General features: G+C 39.2%; 1 protein-coding gene across 3 annotated transcripts in view; it reads right to left on the bottom strand.

Moving 5' to 3' along the window:
- NOL4 (nucleolar protein 4) overlaps positions 1-5,340 on the bottom strand; it is a 468,364-nt gene that overhangs the window by 462,137 nt on the left and 887 nt on the right. The window lies entirely within an intron of this gene.

Genomic DNA, 5,340 nt, shown 5'->3' with positions numbered 1-5,340 from the left:
GAAACTCCAGTACTTTGGCCACCTCATGCGAAGAGTTGACTCATTGGAAAAGACTCTGATTCTGGGAGGGATTGGGGGCAGGAGGAGAAGGGGACGACAGAGGATGAGATGGTGGATGGCATCACTGACTCGATGGACATGGATTTGGGTAAACTCTGGGAGTTGGTGATGGACAGGGAGGCCTGGCGTGCTGAGGTTCATGGGGTCGCAAAGAGCTGGACATGACTGAGCGACTGAACTGAACTCGCAACTCCAGTAAATGTCAAATCCAGGATTTAAATCTTGCTCTAAAATCCTTACCCTGCCCACTATACCACGTTTCATGCCATCCATGCTGTCCAGGAAGTTTACATTGCCATCCTAGGACTATGAAAAGGAACACAAGCTAAAACACACTGGATTCACTTTACTCTTTCCTAGTGAGATATAAAAAATCTTGGCAAATACAACAGCTATTAGTGAGAGGTCTTTATGATCTTGACGTGGAAATGGAAACTTTTGGAAATTCTGCTGCCACATCCCTGAATTTCCTCCCTCATCTTTCCTCTATCCTATACAGAAAGTCCAGAGTTAAAATCTTGACAAGTAGAATCTCAGAATCATTGTTCAGAAGGTCTCTAGAGGGAATACATATGTGTTGGGTCTTATCCCTCACCTTCACCATAGTCACTAGTAATACAACTAAGAAGAGATAACAGAAAAGTTAAGGACTGGTATCTTCGGAAATAAATGTGGGATAGTCCTCATATGGGCTCCCCAGGTTACTCAGTGGTAAAGAATCTGCCTGTAATATAGGGGATGTGGATTTGATTCCTGGGTCAGGAAGATTCCCTGGAGAAGGAAATGACAACCCACTCCAGCACTCTTGCCTGGAAAATCCCATGGACAGAGGAGCCTGGCAGGCTACAGTCCATGGGGTCACAAAGAGTCAGACACAAATTTGTGACTGAACAACTAGTCCTCTTGTACTAAAAGGGTCTGATTGCCTTCTAAAATTCAGGGGTGTTAACTCGACAAGCCCTTTGTCTCTTAATCCTCATGGCCAACTGGCCTCTAGTAAAAGGAAAGGAAAGTGAAGTCACTCAGTTGTGTCCGACTCTTTGCGAACCCTGGACTATACCTACTAGGCTCCTCCATCCAGAGAATTTTCCAAGCAAGAGTACTGGAGTAGGTTGCCATTTCCTTCTCCAGAGGATCTTCCCAACCCAGGGATCAAACCCAGGTCTCCCGCACTGCAGGCAGACGCTTTACCGTCTGAGTCACCAGGGAAGCCTGGCCTCTAGTAAAGGCACCCACTATTCCCTGAGAACCCAAAGGAGGTGCTGTGCTAGGGACTTGGACTTGCCCTGGATGACTGATTCCTCCCAACAGCTCTAAATGCCACTGAAGTCAGCTTATAAACCACAATGCTGAGACTCATACTTGGGATCTCTTTAACCCCACAAAGATATATGGTATAGTGTGTCCCAAAATACTTAAATGAAGGGGGAAAAAATGCATCAGTAATCAATAGCAATTCCCACTGTGGAAGTATTAAGACATAAGCAAAATTCGGTTGTCTTGGTGACTACTGTTTTGACTTGTCTCTGTAAGAGATACAAAGTATCATTACGCATAGCTGGCATATCCCTCAACTTTGTTTTCTAGAATTTCTATAGCAAATTACAGATCAAGGCCCAACATATATGATGTGAGCCTTAGTCACGGACTTAGACCAAGTGGAAATGTACACAGACTCCTTATGTATTATTTTATTCACTCTGATGTGGTATTTAAAAAATAACCAAAACTACAATCAGAGAACTAAAAAACAGTAACTGCTTATGAACCAGTCCATGAATATTCATTCTAATCACTGTACAATAATCAATTAGTAGTATACACAGTGAGAAAATATGAAATCTGAGGCTACCGATTGATAACTGAATAAATTATCATTTTTAAATCACATAACTAGAGATAATATATTTTCTTTTCTGGATAAAAAATTCATTTTATGTTTCCTCGTGGAATAAATAAAGGGAAAAATACTAAAGGGAAAAAATACATGTAAATGCTTTTAAAAAAAAGGCTGAAATGTCTGTTCCTACAAATACAGGGAAAGAAAAGCATTGTTCATATTATTTGATTTTATAGTTTGGATATTCATTACCTTGTTTGGTTAAGACTGAAAGACAAATAGAAATGTGAGTTTATGGAATTTCCTAATGACTTATAGAATGCAGTGGACTTTTATAAAATAAACAATAATGCATGAATAATATTACTAATGAAATGTAATGAAATTTCTGATTCTTTTCTAAGTTTACCTTTCCTAATATGAAGCAGTAAAATGTGGTTACACTTTAAAGTGTGATGTTTTAACTAATTGTTGCCAGAAAACAAAGCGTCAATCAGAATGTAAAGCTTCTGAAAACAAACTAAGCTAGAACTATCAGAGATGTAAAACAGAGTAACCATAGTGAGGATAATTTTCAACTGTCACTGATTAAACATTGTTTCTGAATCAATGTCAAGCATTTCCTGTATCTTTTTTAGAACTGTTTGAAGTTACCATAATTTCATACTTCTAAATTTCTGACACCTTTAAGGAAAGAACATAGAAAAGTAACAGTGGTAGTATGGAAAAGAACTGAGATCCCATGCTCAGCAAAGCACATGTGTGTGTGTATACGCGCACATGTGCGCACACAACCGTCTCACTCCAGATCTAAAATGGCTGAGTCGCAGGATGTTGTTGCTTGGTGACCAAACAGTATCTGCTCAGCCACACAGTAATCTAAACAGTGACAGATATGTCCCCTCAGTTTTAGGCATGGCCAGTACAAACAGTAAAGGGCATGTTTATCTTCTCCAATATTCTACATTTTTAAGTCAGTTGTCACTTGCTTGATTTTATCATCAGTTACCTTGAGGCTTCACGGGGAAAGTATTTGCGAAGCTATAAATACATCTGCTCTTTTGGAAAAACAAGAGGTAGGACCAAGCTTCTTTTAGAATGAAAGATAGTCCTGTTTCAATTAAGCCTGCATGATGTGTCTGCTCTGTTCTAGTCCGACCTCCCATTTGCTATCAGTCTCCCTTTCTCTCATTAAACACAAGGAGTTAATTAGCCCCAGCCTGTCCTCTCCCCTTCTCTCTTTCCCTTTTCACAGTAATAATGATGCCTAATTACCTGCAGCAGTGGGTAACTGCAACACCAGGAATGAATCGCTCTCAGTGAAGCAAAGTCAGCCATGAACCTTCAAACCTCAGAATCCTGGAATGATTCTCAGTCTACTTGAAAATACTATTCAAATATAGTACTCTTTTTCAACCAATAAATGCTTTTGGATGCAAAAAAAAAAATTTTTTTTTTTTTTGGTCTTTCTGATGACTGCACCCCTGCTATCATAAAGAAAAACCATCACAGGTTTAAGGAAGAAATACTCTGAGATGTGGGGAAACACATGATAAAAGGGATCTTTTATTTATATTTTAAGTCAATGAAATGATGATTGGCTGTCTCTCAGAGAAGGAGGAGCCTATAATTCTATGTCAGGAGCAGCATAAAAATTTCATAAAGAGCAATAGGAAAGTTCATGAATTAAAAACCTCTTCAAAATTTCAAAACAGATGTGAATGAAAATCAGCGCTCTTAAATACTACACAGGAAACCATTATGCAAGAACATCACCTGAAGGATTACATTTTCTCCCTTAACTATATGGAATCTTTACTGAAAAGAGAAACACATGTTACTTTATTATTAATCCTGGAGTTATTAATCTATATTAGATATCTTAGCAGCAATTTCTTAACAACTCTGCATTAATTTTTCAATGAAAATGTGGTACCCAAGAATGTGAATGCTGGTTTGAATGACTGGCATCCATGTTTATCTTAGTGCCTCTATGACCACTACACAATTTATGTTAGAATTTTTATGTAACGTTTTAAAAAAGAACACCTGTATATACATACAGTAGATGTAACCAAATCCATGCAGGTATAAACTCATTGGAGAAATACACAAGTGAAGCAATCTGACACATAAACAGAGGTGCCTAAGTAAAACATTTTAAGAAATGAAAAACAAACTCCCAGCTAGCAATTTACAAAACAAAACACACACAATCTTATTAAGAAATATTCAGATAAATATATCTTAAATCATTATTTTATTCATCAATTAGTTCAGTACCACCCAAAGAAAAATACATTCATATGTTTTGAATTCTAATTTACTTTGTCTACCTAAGTTATTTTTAAAAATCAGGTTCTTAATGTTACTCCCAATATAAATGAATCAAAGCCCCTCATTCTCTATGACAGACTTCTGGCTCATCCAAATGTAGATAAACCTAAGTTCATCCATGCCCATCTAGTGCTCATTATTAATAAAGCAATCTCACCATTGTCTTTAGCAATGCCAGATGTGAAAGGCGAAGGCTGTGTTTATAGATCGCCCTCCTAGAAACCTTTCAACAATGATGCATATTTTTTAAAAAAGCAGAACTTTTATGTGTGTTTCCGTTTCACCTTTATTCCCATGTCATTTTTCCACATAAATTTCAAAAGAAATATACTTCCTTCAAACAACTACCCCTAATTAATCTCAAGAAACCATAAACTGCTTTCCGAAAAGAGTCTTCCATATAAGCCTTTGAAAAACCTTTCATGCACGTATTTCCAATTTAATATACCTCCGTTTGAGATAGAAGAGTAGCTTTCAAGGCATCTCCTTTCTAGCATCCTCCAGGAATACTGCACGGGAAACAGTTGCCAGTGAGAGATGGAAGAAAAGGAGCAAATGCTCAAGAAACCCCAAAGCGAGGCAAAAATGTACCGAATGCCAGATAACCCTCCCCCACCCCTACTCCGGACGACTACCCACCTAGCATGATGAAGAAAGAGGTCTTATGGATCTGATCTGCGATCCTACTTGTAGCCCACAGTTCCCATCTCCTGAAAACGGAAATTGACGCTGCCGCCGCTCCCCAACCTCACAGGCTTCTGCCTGGGGAGGCTGAGATACACTGAGCTCTCAGCGCCAGCGCCTGGGCTTAAAGCTTTGCGGCCGTGAAACTAGAGCCATCCCAGAATAAGGAACAAATAACGTACACCACTTGATTGCGCCCAAACCCATCACTCTTTGTTGTTCATCATGTAGCTGCGGCTTTATTTGTGAAAGCTGCAAGTGAGGAAGGAAGGGGTGGGGGGGTGAGCAGGAGGAGGCATCTCCAGGACCCTATATACCATCTAAATCTTCAGGGCAAGCTCTCAGGGAGATTAAGGCGATCGGACAGCCAGGTGTCTCCCAGGCGGCGGTCTAACTAACAATAAAACCCGATAGTGTCC

The sequence above is a fragment of the Bison bison genome, unplaced genomic scaffold (genome assembly GCF_000754665.1).
Source record: "Bison bison bison isolate TAMUID 2011002044 unplaced genomic scaffold, Bison_UMD1.0 scf7180017864286, whole genome shotgun sequence".
NCBI lineage: Eukaryota > Metazoa > Chordata > Mammalia > Artiodactyla > Bovidae > Bison > Bison bison.
This window is presented reverse-complemented; position numbering and strand designations above follow the sequence as displayed.